Raw genomic sequence first — 20,033 nt, 5'->3', positions numbered from 1 at the left:
AGTTTTCCACATTGCTCTTAGCACCCAGTTTTTGGGCGGATTACATCTTCACTATCTTCGAATATCGAAGTCGAAGTATTTAGCGCAATTCGTTCGATGGAACGATTCGAAGGATTTTAATCCATCTATTGAAGGATTATCCTTCGATCAGAAATACCTTGGAAAGCCTATGGGGACCTTCCCCATAGGCTAACATTGGCCTCGGTAGGTTTTAGGTGGCGAACTAGGGGGTCGAAGTTTTTTTTAAAGAGACTGTACTTCGACTATTGAATGGTCGATTGTTGAACGATTTTTAGCTCGAATCGTTCGTTTCGAAGTCAAAGGTCGAAGTAGCCCATTCGATGGTCGAAGTAGCCAAAAAACAAAACATTCAAAATTCTAAGTTTTTTTCCTCTATTTTCCTCTATTCCTTCACTCGAGCTAAGTGAATGGGCCCCTGAATGCATAGATATTAGTACACATCTAAAATCTGCCATTAAAAATCAGAATATGTTGTAGAGGCCACAGTGTATGGCAATAATGCAGTCTAGGGCATTTATCACAAAATTAACCTGTCTATATCCAACCCACAGTAATAACTATGGTGTGCCATAGGCAGAGGGTTTCCATAGACTGGCTGGACACGATCTGCCTGCAGCTGAAGACAGTTTATATAGGTAGTTTAGACTACCTTGTAGAGCAAACATCAGATCTATTCATGCAAATAGTTTTTCTGTTGCTCATGTTAACCCGGCTCATATAATTTAAGTCACTTAATTAATCTTGAGACTGATTGCTAGGGGAGTCATGAATTTAACTTCGAGTCAGATTTTGGAAGCAATTTCTTAGACTTCAGCTGAACAAATGAGCTTTTCATAAATCTGCCACAATTCATTTTTTATGAGTTTTCAACATGAAAGGGAGGAAATGAAACAGTGTATAGTACTCAACAAAACGCATCTCAATAAAGTCATGTTGACAGTTCTGATGATATTCCAAGTGCAATCTTTTAAATGACATTAATGTGGAAGAGTTTTTAGGGTTTGGGTTTTGAATAATCCATTCACAGTTCAGATTTTTTGTGTAATTGCTGACTTGATCATAACCAGGAGATGAAAAAAGTAAAAATAATTTCTCTAAACTGTAAGTGGTTTAGAGCAGTGATCCCCAACCAGTGACTCACGAGCAACATGTTTCTCTCCAACCCCTTGGATGTTGCTCCCAGTGACCTCAAAGCAGGTGCTTATTTTTCAATTTCTGATTTAAAGGCAAGCTTTAGCTGCATAAAAGCCATGTGTACTGCCAAACAGAGGCTCCTGTAGGCTGCCAGTCCATATAGGAGCTACTAATAGCTAATTAAGGCCCATATTTTGCACCCCCCTAAACTTTTTGCATGTTTATGTTGCTCTCCAACCTTTTCTTACATTTGAATGTGGCTCACACATAAAAACGGTTGGGGATCCCTGCTTTAGAGCAACATGCACATTGTTAGTACAGGCAGGACATAATATCGGCTCAAGTTTTAGCTCGGGCACTATTTGCAAGCAGTTTATATAATGAATGATTAAGTGCTGGGTAAGCATAAAATGAGTTAGGCTATTTGTATGGGGTCAATATAACTGTTAATGTATTTGTAATAAAAGTGAATTTTTAATTTTAAGTTATGGAGGAGCAGTTTATGATGAGTACGTAACAAATGCCAGAAAATGTCATGGATTGTTAATGTGTTGTTAGCTTACCAGCATCTTCCATTGAAGTGAAGGTTGCCAGAAAGCCACCACTTGATACAGAACCATCTAAGATAATTCTCATAGTGTTATCAGAGGATTTCACTTCTGTATCTGGGGCTTCATTACCACAAAGCTTTCTAAGCAAAGGGTATTTATTTCTGATACCCATTGTATACCTAAAATAGAAGAATAAAGCTGGCCATAGACGCAAAGATCCGATCGGATTGTGTGTGGAGTGTCCTGACATCTGTCGCGCCATGCTGATCGGTCGTTCAGTCGATCGAACAGGTTACAAAATTTCTGTCGGCTGCCGATAATTTCTCTGCGTGTATTGCCGATCTGCCGATCTTCAGTGGGAGATTGTCACAGCTTTTTTTTTTAACTTTCGTACGATTGCTGTAGGGCCCGCTATGTAAATCCAGCCCTGCAAGTGAGTACTTTTTTTGTTGCATTCTTTGTGCCCTTTCAGTTAAGGGTGGTGAAACACGCTAAGATTCAGGGGAGATTAGTCGCCCAACGACAAATCGCCTCTTCCTTGGGTGACTAATTTCCCCTAAATGCCTTCTCGCCAGATAGAATATAAATTAGCAAAGTCGTCTCACGAGGAAACTTCGGGCGACTTCGAAACACAAAGTGCTCCAGGTGCCATTCTAGCTGGGAGGAAGGCAGGGAAAGGCAGTTCGGGGAGATTAGTCGCACGAAGAAGAGGAGATTTTGTAATCTCCCCGAATCTCCACGTGTGTCTCTGCCCTAAAATCCAGGTGAAACAAGCCTTCCTGAATGATTTTATGCTTTTTTTAACGCTTAGCAAACATATGATAATTAGTGATTTAAGAGCCAGTGATATCAAAACAATCACTAGCTCTAGAAATCTAAAAGAGAAAAAATCTCCAGTGCTGTTCAGAGCTTGAAGCCATGTTTTCCTAATGAATAGGAGGCTAGTGTAAATTTAGCTAAGATATGACGGGCCTATCAGAGTAACAAAGGATCTGTTGCGAGGCCCAGACCCTACTGGGCCCCAGCTGAGGAGAAATCCCATGAGGCCATCCTTATTTCCACCATGATCTTCTATAAAACTCTTTAGCATTTGGCACTTTTCACTTTGCTGTGAGGGCTAGCCTATGTTGTCAGGTTCTCTGGTAGGATAAAGGAGACACAGTTAGGGACGCTCAAGAAAAACTTTGTAAACCATCGTATAAAGATGCAACATCTCATCAATCATGTCAGCGGTCATAAAATGTTTTTTATACACATTTTTAAAATGACAGTGTACGGTATGGGACCTGTTATCCAGAATGCTCTGGACCTGGGGTTTTCCGGATAATGGATCTTTCTGTAATTTGGGTCTTCATGCCTTATGTCTACTAGAAATTCATTTAAACATTAAATAAACCCAATGGGCTGGTTTTGCTTCCAATAAGGATTAATTATATTTTAGTTGGGATTAGGTACACGCTACTGTTTTATTATTACAGAGAAAAAGGAAATCATTTTAAAAAAAATTGGATTATTTGGATAAAAAGGAGTCTATGGGAGACAGCCATTCCGTAATTCGGAGCTTTCTGGATATTGGGTTTCCAGATAAGGGAGCCTATATTAGGGATTTTAATAAATACTCAATTCTTTTAACATTGAACACACCCTGTTTTCTAAAGAAAGAAAATAACTATATGTATATACAGAAAACGTATACCGTATGTAACATAAAATGGGTTATTTTTTTCCCTCATATTTTACCAGAAATAAACTCAACTTAGCTCCCATTTACTAATTTGACTTATTTACTAATATTTCAGGTCTCAAAAATTAGATGAAAAAAAAAAACTCGAAAAAATCAAGTTTCAATTTGAATCCTATGACTTTATCAAATTGCCATTTGAAGATTTTTGTGATAGTTAAACACATCTTTAAATGGTTAAAGGGAAAGCTGCCATTAATTTTTACATGCATTTGGTAGGTTTTAGATGGAGTGTTTTCGGATTCAGACTTTTATAAGCTTCGGACATAATAAATCTTGAAAAATTTAACAAACTCAACTAGAAAAAATCGACACCCATTTGAAAGCTGGAAAGAGTCAGAAGATAAAAGGCAAATAATTGTAAAATGATAAAAAATAAACAATGAAGGCCAAATTAAAAATTCGTTAGAACGGACTGATTACTAAAAGGTGAAGGTGAGCCAAACCTTTAATCAATTTTAATAGTGTTTGGCTGTGCTTCTTGGTACAAACTAAAGCCAGCAAAACTATATTAAGGGACCACTACTTAAAAATAAAATGATTTTAGGTGAGTTACTCATTGTGTCCAGTTTGATTGTGAAACCTCTGGTCTATAATGTCTAGTAACAAGTGTTGAATAAACAAAATGGCCAGGCAGTTAAGCCTATAGTTTAGCAGATCACCACAATCACAATACATGTCAATCACAATACATGTCAATTATGATGATGAGTTGTTCAAGGGACCCTTTAGGCAGATTGCACTCTCCCCATATTGGAAAACTATTTGTGGCCCAGAAAATGACAATCATAAGTCATTACTTGATTCTCACTTTGAATTTATGCTTAATGTGTTGCATTCCTTAACTGATATAAGGCTAAACACTGCTTTCAGGCACTATTAAACCCATTTAATTTGGTAACAATATTGCATTTTTTGGTACACTAATTCAGAATATTCTGAACATTGTTGATGTTATTGGTCCTTTAAAAAAAGCATTCTTGTCTGTCTCATTTAAACATGAAATGTTATGATATTTAACAAAAGAGCTGATCTTCACGGTTTTATCTTTCTAATGATAAAACAGTTGTCACATTGTTTTCCTGCCAGACAAAGGACTTCCTTCCTCTAAGGCCATTATAGCAGAATAAAACAGAGGTGGAATTACATGAAAGATAGCAGTAGACGGTTGCCAGGAGCGCTAAGAATGTTCCAAACACACTCTGTATTCACTGGATAGTTCTCCGGATAGCAAGGGCTGTTAAATGCTCCTGTTTCCATATGTAATATGCCTCTGAATGCTAGAAACAAAGATAAATATGAATTATGCTGTAGGAAATAAAGTTCTAAATATGTCATCAAATTATATCCACTGAACTAATTCATAGGTTGTAATCAAGCTCACTGGAGATGGACTAAACTCAAAATATGGTTCACTAGATTCTTGGCCCAAAGTAATAATAGTACTGCTGGTTTATTTTCTTAGCTACTATTCTACTTCTAAAATATCTGTTGATCTGTTTATTTTCCAGTTAACATGACTACAGTTTGGCAGTACTGCCTTTCTACTGCCTCTTCCACATTCATAAAGATTTTTTGTTTTTTAATGAGAATGAGTAAGGCCCTGTTATCTAAAAAGTATCTCAACAGAATTACATACATGTAGAAGTCAATGGCAGATGTTTCGAAGATATACTGATTTGCACTGGGTTACGGAAAAGTGGTGGTATTCGGGTGTCAAATCTGGAAAAGAGACGGGAACCGGGCGGCAAAAATGAAAAAGTGGCGGTAGTCAGGCGTCAAATTGAAAAAGTTGCGAATTCAGATTTTTGCACAATTTTATTGAGTTTTTTTCCCAAACAAGACATTTTCTGGAAAGTTTATTGATAAATAAAGGGAAAAATCAGTTTGGATTTGGTCGGATTAGTTTTCAGAAAATTGTGAGAACTTTTCGGATTTTGATAAATAACCCCCTTAATGTTGAAAAATGTCTGTATCATTGATGCCAAAAAATGTACAACAGTCACAACTGGAAGATGATCATGTACATCCACATATGCAGTTAGTCTTTTGAGAGTAACACCACTTTCATTAAATATATATATACTGTAGTTGCACTCTCAATCCTTCCTGTGTTCCTTTCCTAATTAAGTGCTGCTGAGCCTACTGACACATGTGCCACTCACGTGTCAAACACTGAAAATTACACCTGTAAATACCAAAAATAATCTTGTGCAGATTTTGCATATACTCAATGCAATTGCACCCACTTTGCAACAAAGCAATTGAGGTAGACACAGCATAATTGCAGTAGTCACAACTCAATTGAGTCAAGAACATCACCCCTTTGTGACCGCAACAAAACCAGAATTCCCAGAAATCACTGCATTGTAGAAAAAAAACACGGCCATTGCTCTTAAAATTGCACTTTGCTCACTGCACTTGCGACGTACATGTGCCCTAATTATTCTCAATACAGCATGCAAACTAAGCAAGCAGTTTCTCTACATGGAGGTATTCTGCACGTGGCTCTGCTTTTGTGTGTCAGTTCTGCTTTGTATATTCTGAAAGTATCAAAAGGGACTCTTTCTTAGGTTCCTGCTGGCTAGATCTTCGCAACACTGTTTAAATGTCTCCCCAAAAATCCTATGGGTTCCCAGAGCACTTTAGGAACTTTACCAATTCTTCATCAAGCTGAATACATTTATCTTCCTTTTGAATCCCAGACCACATTAAAGAAAACTTACCAAAAATGGGAAAGTGCTAGAATGTTACACTTGAACAGTGTCTGGATCGATTGCCACATATATATAAAGAAACACATCCATTTATAATGTGCTCACCTGATGTTGAAGCAGCAAATGTTGCATGAAGACCTTTGGCTCTGGTGATGTTATTAGATATAAATTTTACAACAAGGGTGTTGCTGAAAGATGTAATAGGATGGGAAATAGTTCTACCACAGTATCGTCCTAAAAAGCAAATTGCAAATGCAAACGGATGATAAAACAAGCACCATTTGTAATGTTTAGACTCGAAGCTGCTAGAGTTGAAATTGAAATTGAATCACATACCTGAAAGCTACGCACTGAATAATAGCCATGTATATCTCATATGCCAGTGACCAGTGTACAAGCCCAGTTTTTGGCCATTATTATAATTTGGCCCAAGGGCAAAAATAAGGTTGTGTGCAGCATAGACACACACACTAGATCTGGGCTTTTGGCCATCGGGCCAAATCATTATATACAGGTATGGGATCTATTATGCAGAATGATTGGGACCTGGGGTTTTCTGGATAATGGATCTTTCTGTACTTTGGGTCTTCATAGCTCAAGTCTACTAGAAAATCATGTAAACATTAAATAAACCCAATAGGCTGGTTTTGCCTCCAATAAGGATTAATTATATCTTAGTTTGAATCAAGTACAATGTACTGTTTTATTATTACAGAAAAAAAGAAATCCTTTTTAAAAATTTGGATTATTTTCATAAAATGGAGTCTATGGGATATTGCCATTTCCGGAGCTTTCTGGATAATGGGTTTCCGGATAACGAATCCCATATCTGTATGAATGAAATGGTGCTTTGAATGGGATCCTATTTCAATTGCTTTATTAGGCCTTTCTCCCCAGCCTAATAATCTAATAATGAAAAGCTGATACTGCCACAGTAGTCTGACTAGAGCTGCACTTTCTAGTTTTTCTTATTTGAAAACAAACCTTAAACAGGGGCATTAGGGTTATTTTCATCCAGGATTTCAACATATTCTGATGTACAATTATTGTTTCTATCCTCAGTCTCAAAATCTGTGAAAGAAAGTATGGCATGATTATCTGGCGAGAAAAATAACAATATATTTATCTGTACGAGGCATATAATAATTGGCAAGAAAAATATATTTTTATAATGCCATGATCTACTAAAAGTTATGCAATACACTATTAAAAGAATGTTCAAGAGGCAGATAATTGCTACATTTCTTACTTAATGTGTGATAACTGCAATGTAAACCTCCACAACAAATGAAGGTAGAAGTGCTGAGTGTACTTCTAAGTACTTATGCAATTTTTATTAAGTATCTAGTATTTGTGTTTTATTTACATTTTCAAGTTATCAGTAGTTTTGACACGCTAATACAGGTATGGGATCTATTATCTGAAATGCTTGGAACCTGTTTTATTCCAGATAAGTCTGCTAAAAATCAAATATTTAATAAACCCGATATGATTATTTTGCCACCAATATGAATTCATGCAGCTTAGTTACTATCAAGTACAAACTACTGTTTTATTATTTCAGAGATAACGGAAATAGATTATTTTTTACAAATGGACTTAATAGAAGATGGTGTTCCAGTAATTCACAGTGTTCTGGATATTGGGTTGCAATATAAGGTATCACATGCCTAAATTATGAACTTAAAAAACAGTTCTTTCTGGTGTTCACTTTGGCCAATTGGCTACAGTTAGGAGAAAATGAAGTAAGTCAGAAAAGGAAATTCACATCACAAGTTGTTCCCATTCTCACTTTCTTTCAACTGTAGCCAGTTGGCCTAAGGAATTTATTATATTAGCACTATAAAATGGCTAAAATCTTAAAAACTAGAAAAACAATTAAGACATTTGCATATTTCAAAAATGTTTAGAAGGGAGCTCAGAGTAATTTTACATTAATTGGTTTTGAAGGTCTACATTTGTTTTAAGATGTATTTATAATGCAGTCCTTGCCTTGTCGAATGTAAAGCAAAAAAAAAAATAGGGCAAGCAGCCGTCAGGGTAAAATGAAGATAGATGGTGAATATGGTAGATCAAGAGAGAACCAATCATGTACTGATATGCCCTATCCTGGGGTAAGGGGGGTATAAAAATGGAATTGAGATTTTATTCAGATTGCACAACATATCCAATCATGTCACTCCATTTAAACATGATTCTCATATTTTGGCAGGATTCAACGATGAGGAAATTGTTGTGCCAATCGAATCTGCTGTAATTAAACTTCCACATGCTACAAAATAGAAGAAAATTATTCAGGGTAAGAATCAAGGAGTTTTTTACTGAACAAATTTTATTTTTATTACTGGAAAAAGGGATTAGTTGCTTAACTATTGTGAAGATTGTAAGGAGGCGTAAAACACTGAGTTACTGGATAATTAAATACATTGACAAGTAACTAAAATCTTCTTCCATTCAAATTGTATAATATGCCAAGAAACTCAAAAAAAAGAGATACTCATTCATTTTAGAAAGCTGTATGAATTTTAAAGGTGCATTTAATGTCTTGCACTATTCCTCAAGCTAATCTCACTCAGTAAGATATAAATATATACAGTGCTACGCAATATGTTGGCGCTATATAAATACATGTTAATAATAATAATACCTTACTGGGAAGTACTCCTTCAAACTTGAACAAACAGAGAATCTCCTGGGGTAGTCCTTGTACTTTTAGCACCATTTTGTGGGATATACAACACAATCTTGACTTGTGGTATCTATTATTTTACTTGTTTTATCCAATGGATATCATTTAGCCACTTTTCAGTAAGACAGGTGCTAAATCAGTCTCTTAACACCAGGCTTCCCAAACTGTGGAGCAGGCCTTAGCGTCTTGGCTGGGTGGCCTCTGGCTTAAGGCTACTAGGAAAAATGCACATTTCCTCTTTCAGATATTTCTGAATGCCTATGTTGAAAGTCAATTAGAGCAAGATTAATAGACCCATGGTGAAATGCCATATATTTGTAACCTTATTATGAAATTATGGGGGGAGGGCTGATCAATGTTGAGTCTGAATACCACTGCCTTCCATTTAGTGGATGGCCCTGGTAAATACTGTATCTGGGAGGAACACCTTTAGCATACATTCAATTGTATCTGTATATTGTTGGGTGACTGAAGTTCTTGATGAATGAGAATACAAAACTATAAGTATCTACAGTGAATAGATGTTTTTGTATGTACTCCAATATAACCCCCAATTGGTATTATGGCCCTTTAACCCCCAATTTTTTAAATGCTCTAAACTCTTAATTTTTTTAATGAAATGCCTTCTTTCACAATGTCTATAAACAAGCAGAGGATGTATTTGTGCATGCCATCAATGAGATCAAATGGAAAAATAAACGAACCATAAATAGTTTCATATATACGTAGTTCAAGTAACGTGGAGATGATGGGCGCACCATTTTAAGTCTTGCTGAAAAAGTGGAGTCATTTTCTTGCCAGCTATATATAAAGCACATATTGCAAGTTTTATAGAGATGAAAGAAATTCTTTTATATTCTGCTGCCAGAGAAGAGAACAACATTATGTCAGCATCAAGTGAAATTGGTTGCAGATGCTAAATAAAATAAGAGGATTGCCACATACATATAGCACACACATATGAAGATCATGGCTATAATCATATCTTTAGTTAGTTATTTTAATTGGAAATTATGATTTAGGAGACACAATCATTAAAACATAATGTTTTTATTTGTTACTGTAAACAAAAGTAATCTTATTTGAGCAGAGCAGTTTTGAAAAAAAATGTTTGCATTTGTAACTGTGTGATGTATGTGCTGTATAGGGGAATGTTTTAATTTGGTTTAAAAAAAATTGCAGGATTCTTCAGTTCCTAAACCCACTTTCCTGTGTCATCACATCAATACTAATAATATTTGTCATAAAGGGATATGTGGAGAAGGCAGAAACGTGGGGCTGCCCCTGCAGGAAATCCCAAAGCCTGTAAAAGCAACAAAGATTGGCAAAAGGATGGGATTCTCCAACCAGGGAGGAAGTGAAACCTCACACAGGTTTCCTTGGCTATTTGTATTTTCCATGTGTATGGCATGGCAGTAATATTGCACACATATTTGCACAAAAAAAATCTAATGTATTTTACAAATTGGTTTCTTAATTGTGTAAAGCAGAAGAAAAGGTTTTTGTATTTTTCTTAGATTGACATATAGTGACTCCTGGAACTCTCCAAAAAGGTTTAGAAAATAATAAAGGATCAGTTACACTAATAATGTAAACAGTTTTGGATGCATCTAAAAACAGTGCACTGGTACAGTTCAGAATCAACTGAAACACTGATTCAGTCTCTCATCATCTCCCACCTTGATTACTGCAACTTACTCCTCACAGGTATTCCAACAAGTCACCTTTCACAACTCCAATCTGTTCTAAACGCGGCCGCTAGATTCATCTATCTCGCCGCTCAACATCAGCTGCTCCCATATCCATGTCCCTTTACTGGCTCCCAATCTCTTCTAGAATCAAATTCACATTACTTACTGGGATATACAGCACTCAATAGCATAGACAAACTGTGTAGAATGCAATAAACTGGTCAAATGTCTTTCACAGCTTTCCATAGATCTACAAAATAAAACCCTTTTCTATATAGAATAGGATATTTTTTAGTTTCCACAATATACAATAGTTTATTTGTAGGTGCTGCAGAAACAAAAACTAGGGTTCATTTACATAGAAGGTACAGGGCGCAAAGTTCAAAAATTAGCGCAAACCACCATGTTTTTTTTGCATTTAAAATTTAGTCCCATTCCCACTCCATTTACTCAATGAAGATGGCCATTTTGGAGTGCAAAGACCTGCATGTAGCAGGTCTTTGCACTCCAGATTGGCCATCTCCAATGAGTACAGGGCTGCCTACATTTGGTGATATACTGACTGCCTTGTGATCAACTGTGATGCTTTAGATCTTGTGCTGGATTAAAAAGGTGCAGATTAAGGGCATATGCAGTAATTTGCGGTACAGCTAAGTGCTCTTGAATTTATGTCTGGTCCAATGGTAAATGAGGAAACTAAGGCCTTCTAACTTACACTTTGTATGGTTATTGGACGTTTAATATACTGCATATGTTTCAAAGGTTTGGGGTAGAAAGATGGCAACTTCTCGGACAATACATTTTAAATAATCTTTCAGAGATCTTGCTTCCATGTTTGAATGGCTGTGAGAATATCTTTATAGCAGTTCATGGAGAGGAAAACCTTGGGCTGTATCTTCAAACTGTTGGAAATGTGTCCTCCTTAAACAATGGAACACATTATATACCCTCATGGAGGGAAATAAGGATGACTGCAGCATTAGTAACCACTAAGGCAAGTATAGTACAAGTAAATCAGTTTATTGTTTCTTTACCAATAATCTAGCTACAAACTAGAGATTCTATATAAGTGCATAGCTGAAGAGACCTATTGTTTGTGTGGGACAGACATTCTAAAACTAGATATTTAAAGTCTACAACTGACTGAAGTTCTGCTATTCTTTTCTGGCATCATTACCCTGTGCGTGCATCACAGTTTCTATAGCCACATAACAAGCATTCCTCAGTGTTCCACATGTGTGTTCCAGTGTACTAGAAGAAGCCGGGATTTGAAACTGAACATAATCTATTATTATAATGAAATTATATAGCACAAACACATTTGCAGTTATTGAAGATCATAATTTAGCATTAAGAATTTATTAAAGAGCCACAAAGTTGAATAAGTGAATCTTGCATCAGTTCTCAACACTCCTCATCCGATTTTCTTTTGAAACTCTCATTTTGAAGATTAGATTTGCAGGACAAAATTATGAAGACCCTGTTGCTTATTCAGCAATAAATAGAGAGGCGTATAGTAAGTACTTACAGTGACACTGTCATAATTGCACGAACTGTGAGGCTCAATATCAAAATCTCTGAAGGTTAAATATATTGCAATATATGGACAAATAATCCCTGTTTTGTTTAAATGGTAAGGCATTTTTAGTAGCTTAAGGCACAAAATGTTTCAATGTCCTTAATATATTGATAATGGGTTGAGTGCAGAGGAACTCTTGTATTTGTCTATGTGAATTTTGAGGTCACAACCTCGTTGCACCCCTGCTTAATGTTTTTAAAATGAGCGGTGAGCAAAATCTTTTTTTTAGGGATTTGTGTTATGTTTTGTGCCCATATTTCCTTCACTATTACTCTAGTCAGGGCTGATCCTATCAAATGTGGGGCCCAATTGGGACCATGTTGGCAGGGCCCCTAGACAAAGTGTTGCTGGCTACTGACACACCAAGTATTTAGGAAAATAAGGGCATACAGGCACAAAATAGAAAGGAAAGGGGCAGACAAGGTAAGAGAGTGAGAGGGATGAAATAGGAGAGTGGACTGGGTCAATTAGTTTGGGGCAGGCTGGGCCGATTCAGCTTGGGAGCAGGCTTGGTTGGATTGAGGGCAGGCAGGGCCTATCAAGGTTGGAGGAAAGCTGGGCCTATGAGAGTTGGGGGCAGGCTAGACCTATGGAGTTGGGGGATAGGCTGGCTTATCAGAGTTGGGGGTGGGCTGGACCTATGGATTTGGGGATGGGCTGGACTCTCAAAGTTGGGGGCAGGCCAGGCAGCATCATGTGCTGAGGGAAATATTGGGCCCAATTGGTCCAATAGGCCTAAGGCCGGCCCTGACTCTAGTCAATCCCCCCCTGACAAGAGAAGGTTAAAGGTTTGAATGGCAGACCAGTTACTGTAGATGTATTGATTTGGCTATTAGGGCACAATAACTATAGTCAGAATATGCAGTTGGGAAGAACCCAAGCAAGATTCCCTGAGGTTGTAAATTGTTAACTAAATAAAATTATATGGATTGGAAATGTTACAATTCTGGCACTCTTAAAATAATTAAAACACATCTACAAGCCTTAACCAAACTCAGACACTCTTGCAAGTTTGATTTGCGAAAAAAGGCAAAAATAAGGACATTTCGCAGGATATGAGAGTTGGCGTTTTTCGCGTGGGCAAAGAATGCAAAGCCACCGCAGGACTGGATCCCTTCTATGTTAAAGAGAATTTAATAAATGCCACAATTGATCAACTTAGAATCTACCAGTCTCCAGCAAAGACCATCAGCTTTCAAATAACCCCAAAATGTTAGTGTTATTTGGCCAATTCTAACTTAATTAAGTTATACAAATGACCAAACAAATTAACTGGTCCATCAGTTCATGCCCTTTTTCTATTGTGCACATCTAGACTACAAGAGGAATTTTTGGAATTGAATACCTGAAATTAAGCCATATTTTTAGAAATTTAGTCACAGCTATAAAATCATTTTATATTACAATATTGCTTGCTCCAATGAGCAGCTCTAGCACAAAATAGTCAGGGAGACGCTGATAATTGAACCCAAAAATATCAGAGCTGATATTTTGTGGAGAGGCTGAAGAAATAGGCTTGACCACAGCATATAAGAGACAAATATACAGTATTTTCTGTGTAGTCATACCCAAAGCTTTGGTCAAAGCTGGCGATGCATATAGGGGGTTCATTGTTTTCTCAGCTACTGATTACTGTCACTGCTGAAACATTTCCTGCAGTTTTCACCACAGAATGTCTCTTTTGAAACTCTGGGACTTGGCTTCATGCTGTCACTATCAACCGAGAACCCTGCACAGCATTTTTTAATATTGTCACGCAACATGTTCAGTAGCCCAATTGGTCAACACCATAGAGGCATTTGGGGGATTGGTGTTAATAAAGAGAGCTCAGTGTAGCAAGTGCCATATAATTGCGGTCAGGATACATAGTTTACACAATGTAACAGGGTGATTTGGCCCCTGCATCACTCACACAGCTCATAGAGAATACTTAACTGGGAGAAAAGGCCAGTAGGTGGTGCCAAGTCCTTAGTTGAATGCTAACTCTCTGGCCTATCCAACCCCAATAGGAACAAGAGGAGCTTTCTGCTTCTATGCTGCTATATAGATGTTGCAGGGCATAAGTTAATTAACTCCATTGGTACAGGCAGATTTGCCCTTGAAATGGCAAACTGAACTGAAAGACTCCTGCGCATAACAAAGCGCTACAATACTGCTTCCAAATGCTGAAACCTAAAATAAGTTAACGTTTTTTTAGCCACACAAATACCAAAAAATCTTTACATTCCAAGAAAAAAATCTGAAAGGGCATAATTCTAACTATGAAATACAATGCCAAGTAAAGTGAATTACAATGCAGCGATTGTGTTTTCTGCTAGAGTGCACTGTACTCTTACTCCAGCCGACGGTTTAATCTTCTTTTAACATTTGCTTCTGCCTTGTTAGCTCTATTTATTGTTCAGTTTAACTCAGCATTCCAAAGTCCTGAGCAATAGAAGAGCAGATTTACGTGGCTGACCAGCAGGCAGATTCATATGAGCTGAAACTGGAGGCTTTGTGAGATGGTTGGAAGGGGGAAAAAATGCACACACGCAGTGCATTCCCATGATGCCTAATGGAAAGCCCAACAAAGTTAGTTTTACAAACAAGTTCGACCCAATGTGTAGTGTAAAACGATAGTTTTTTGTTAAATTATCAAAAAGAACATGAAATAAGTGTGTATGAACTTTTTTAGCACTAAAAGTGTGTATGAACTTTTCAGCACTAACACCCTCCTGCTGGACTTGCTGTAGAAACATTGTTGGTTGTCAGGTGATGAAAATAGGAAATGCAGTCCCTTCATGTCTCCTAGTTCTTTCATATCTCTCAATATAAATAACATATATCTCATTGCAGAGCCAATAGGAATGCAGTGCACGTAGGTGCTTTTATATCGATGGTATTTAATACAGAAACCTTGCACCCACTTCAATAGCTGCTTTCTGTATCTTCAAATCTGCCTGTAGATTTCCCAGTGATGACCATGACCGCAGCAGCCTCTTGGTTATAGACACTCCTTTAGCTGAGTGTGGGGGGGGAGGTAGTTATATAAATGCAGCCTTGAACTATAAAATGATTGTCTAACAGATAAGCACTTAGCGAGAGACTTAAGGTGGCCATAGATGCAAATATCCGCTCGTTTGGCCAAATTGCCAAACGAGCGGATCTTTCCCCGATATGCCATTAACAAACATGGCTATATCGGGGGTAATCTGATTGTTCGGCTGTATGGCCGAATGATCCGATTACGATGTGCCGTGGGCTCCGGCGGGATCGGTGGGGTTAAAATCAAACCTGACGGATCGACCAAACGACCGATCTCTGCCGGACGAAAGATGTCAGCACACCCCACACACGATCCGAAAATTGTACGAATCCTTGATTCGTACCATAGGATCTGTGTGTCTATGGCCACCTGTAGGGGGTTATTTACTAAGCTCCGAATACCCGAAATTCCCTGAAATCCGAAAAATTCATGATGTTTTGTGTTATAATAGGCTTTTAAAAAAATTACTAATTTTTCGGCTAAAAAGCCTGAATATAAAAACACGGCATCTCAAACCTGTTGAGGTTGCATAAAAGTGAATGGGAACAGTCCCATTGATTTTTGGTTGTGTTGGGGGTTTCGGGCAATTTCACGATGTTTTCAGAGCTTTCAGGTGAAAACACTGAAAAATTCTGAGCTTTCGGGGAAAATTCATGGAAAAAATAGTTTTTCCCGCAAAGCAAATTTTCGGGAAAATCTAATAATAAATAAACTTTAAAAACCCAAGCGGCTTGAATCGGAGTTTGTAGCAGCCGATATTGAGATAAATTCGGACCTTGATAAATAACCCCCTAAGTCACTCTTAGTAAACACTATGCTTCATTGTACAGGAAAAAGAATATGACTAAATAGCCTGTAAAATTGTCACTTTCAAGTTAATTCCCTATACCCTTAAACAGAAATAAAAAATATTTTAAATGCAGAATCAACTATTTTATTAGGTGTATTATGATAATATATTGTAGCCTGTTATTAACAGAAAATGTGAATTTCTGGACTGGCATCCACAAAGTAGCGCTTTAAAGGCACAGTCACCCTTCGGAAAATGTAATATTTTCAAGTAGCTTACTGCTATTTTTACCAAAGCTGCAGAGGACTATATCTACTATGTATGTAACTGTTAACAGTTTAGCTGGTTGGCAACCTAACTTATTGAGCTGTTACTTGAATATAAAAGTGATGAAGATTATTTTATTGTAAAGACTTAAATGTAAGAAAAAACAGTATATAAAAAAAAAAAAGAAAACTATTGGATAAGATAATTATTTGAAATCAATACATTTTGTGAAGGTGAACCTCCCCTTTTTAAAAGTATACAGGTACTAGTATACACTAAATTATTGATAGCCTAGATATAAACTAGATAGACAATACCAGTTCCAGGCCTTACCTCTGGCACATCATAACTGCAGGGTATTCAATACTTCCAAATGATGATCTGGATGCTACTCCCTGGGGAGGTTTGTATGTGCCAGATACATTCTTTATTGTCAGGGTACCTCATTGGATAACCAGGACTGGTAAAGGAACCAGAGGGCACTTTTCATACAGTGAGTAGTGACCAGTGGCCTTACTGATATACAATGTGCAAGGTTATTATCTAAGCTACAGTACATTATACGATTGCATTGCTCTAACTCCCCCTTTAATTCAATGGAGGATCCCCTGTTGTTAATTGTCAGTATTAAATAAAGCCAAATGTGGAACAACCGCCCTTTGTCCCTTATTCATTTTACATTCTTGCAAAGCCAGATCTGCCTTCCGGAAGGAGAACACAGATCAGAGCTGCTATTATGACTAAGCCTCTCTCAAGCCTTGTGGAAAACTGACCAGTCATCCTACTTGCTGATATTTCCTTTACAGCCAACAATTCTACTCACATTTCTATATAAAGGACAAGCATCCGCTGGAACACTCCGAGCCACGTGAGATCTGGGATAGCAGCCGGAGCTGAGAAGAAGCTGTGCCTCCGCTATTGCTAAGCCAACTAAAGAGTTAATGCGAGACAGTTTTACCCCTTAGACAGCTATTTTCTTAAAATGCCTACCCAATAAAACTTTCTCTGGCTCCTTTTTGTGGGACTAATTCTATGCAAGCAAATGTGTGATAAATTGACATATTGTTAGTTTATAATTAATCTCTATACAAGCACACTCTTTTTTACAGCTCAAAAAACATAGATACTTACAATACATAAACTGAACTCTGGCCAGAGAAACATTCAGAGTGTAGTATGGACAAAAAATCCTCTTGGATGAAGTTTAGCAGTGGAAGTGGGATATAATCAGCCAATTCAATTTCAGGGCTTCTTATGCTATAGGATCATTTACAGGGCTACAGTCAGAAATCATGGATCCTCATATTACTTATTCAGGCAGAAGTCCCTGCAAGCTTAGCAGAATGGATCTCTAATTTTAAAAAGATGCATATATATTCAAATAGAATGTGCTTGACCATGCCCCAATTAACCTCCGGCATGCCCTACTCCAACACATATGCCCACAATCCACCTAAAGCCCAACAACTAACGATGAGGAAACTTTTTCACCTTGAAAAAATGCCCATAGACTCCAATGGGTGCAAAAGAATTGTTACACGTCAAAAATGAGTCGTTCAGTTTGTCGCACGTAAAAAAAATGCTGTTGTCCATTGACTTCTATATGTTTGGGGAATTTTTCGCTGTTGCACAAATTTTCAGAGTAGTGATAGGGCACCACACATTCATATGCACAACATCATCAATAAACCAATCAAGGAAGATTATACTTCCCAAAATACAGATCTACTGGTGACTACTGCTGCGGCTTAAATATAATTTAATATAATATAATAATATAATAAGTTTACTCCCCTTTAATCTTTTGTCTGAGTGTTTTTTCTATTAGGGCTATTCCACACGGGGAGATAGCCTTGCGTTTGCGGTCGCGGCGACAAAGCGCCGCGCCAGTCGCCGCGACCGGCGCAGGCGACAGTTTTGTATGGGCGCCTATGTAAAAACGCCTGTGCTAACCACACGAGGCGATGCGCTTTTCAACAGTCGCCTGAAAATGCCTCGCCAGGCTTTTTCAGGCGACTGTTGAAAAGCGCATCGCCTCGTGTGGTTAGCACAGGCGTTTTTACATAGGCGCCCATACAAAACTGTCGCCTGCGCCGGTCGCGGCGACTGGCGCGGCGCTTTGTCGCCGCGACCGCAAACGCAGGGCTATCTCCCCGTGTGGACTAGCCCTTAACTTGTTCACTTTGGAACTATCCAGTCTGTGACCAGATATAGTTACCATGGTCTTGCATACTGGAAATCTCCAGTAAAAACAATGCTCCAGTAAGTCAAACTACTTGGACTGGCTTTTATTAGAAAGCATTTTGGCTGGAAACAGACTGATCTATGTGAATGATTCATGGATGTATCAGGTTTGTTCTCACTCTGAAGATTTGCCATTTTAAGCATCACATACAAGTATTATCTCTGAAGGCTTGGAAATCTTCACTGAAGAGTGGCCAAGAATAAAAGAAGTCGGTTACATTCATATTTTAAAAGAAAATATGTTTCTGGACTCAGTTGTCTTGGAATCAAACAGCCTTTATCGTCCATACATTTTTTAAAGAGCAAGTTGCATAATTATGGATCGTTTATAGACCAATATGTATGGATTGTAAAGCCCACGAAGAGCTTATAATGAACAGGATGAACAAATCCTAACTCTAAAATCATTTACTTTTAACAATGACATTATTTGTGAATAAAAAACGGCTGTATCCACAGCTTTATCAAATGACCATAAGTATTTAAATTTGATTGGTGTGAATACTTAGACTATATCTGAATCCTACAAAAAGTGCTGTGATTAGCCTGAATCCTGGATTTGTTACATGTTTACTAATCAATTTTGTGCAAGTCACCAGTTTTCTTGGATCGGTGGTATCACAATATGAAAAATGCATGGGGTGCTATGACTGGCATTGTAATTTACAAGTTATTTTTTATATCCAATTATGTGACATCATGTTTTATCAAGACTTTTTCATGTATTTGTAATTTGTTATTATAGTAGCAGAGAAAGCGTTAACCAACTGTTAACCACAAAGGGAGCATAAACTGAAAATCTCTAAACCTATGTTGAAAGGGGGTGAAACTACAAAGTTCAATGATATTGCATCTTAAAGGTAAATCAATTAAAATGTATACATCCCCTAAGCTCATTTAGGACAAGTAGGCACAGCAGCACTCAAAAAGAAAGGGGTGCAGAAATCTACCTACGTAAGTACCATACACGTTACACCTAAATGCACCTATCTAAAAAGGCACTCTGCATCAGTTTCCTGGATTTTAATCATTTGGGCAGTCTGAATCATTAGAACAGCAAATAGTAAAGAGGACTTGCGGCAATAACACGGCATAGCATGGGCAAATTCAATTTTCCAACAGGGTCAATCCACAAACCAACGAATATCCATAGTACATGGATATTGGTTAGGACTATTAGCCCACCATACACATTTATAATAAATTTACCTAACTAGTTCAAATCTTTTTTCCTTCTGTATCTACTGCAAAATGTTGCAACAAATTGCTGCATGGGCATATTAAAGGAAAACAATACCCCCCAAACAATGTAGGTCTCTATAAAAAGATATTGTATAAAACAGCTCATATGTAAAACCCTGCTTCATGTAAATAAACCATTTTCATAATAATATACTTTTTTAGTAATATGTGCCATTGGGTAATCATAAATAGAAAATTGCCATTTTAAAAAATAAGGGCCGCCCCTGGGATCGTACGATTCACTGTGCACACAAACATACCAAACAAACTATACATGTTAGGTCACATGAGCCAATTAACAGACAGAGTTGTGTCTTTTGCTTCAACACTTTTTCCTGTTAC

At 37.5% G+C, this 20,033-nt stretch overlaps 1 long non-coding RNA gene across 1 annotated transcript in view; it reads left to right on the top strand.

Annotated features, from left to right (window-relative positions):
- The first annotated feature begins 8,389 nt into the window (after nt 1-8,389).
- The window catches only part of LOC121395003, a 50,577-nt gene continuing 38,933 nt past the window's right edge, over nt 8,390-20,033 (top strand). The window contains exon 1 of the long non-coding RNA XR_005962169.1: nt 8,390-8,463. This is a non-coding gene — a long non-coding RNA (uncharacterized LOC121395003). The remainder of the gene's footprint in view (nt 8,464-20,033) is intronic.

The sequence above is a fragment of the Xenopus laevis genome, chromosome 6S (genome assembly GCF_017654675.1).
Source record: "Xenopus laevis strain J_2021 chromosome 6S, Xenopus_laevis_v10.1, whole genome shotgun sequence".
Taxonomy (NCBI): Eukaryota; Metazoa; Chordata; class Amphibia; order Anura; family Pipidae; genus Xenopus; species Xenopus laevis.
Note: the sequence above shows the minus strand (reverse complement) of the source record. Positions and strands in the feature narration are given on the sequence as shown.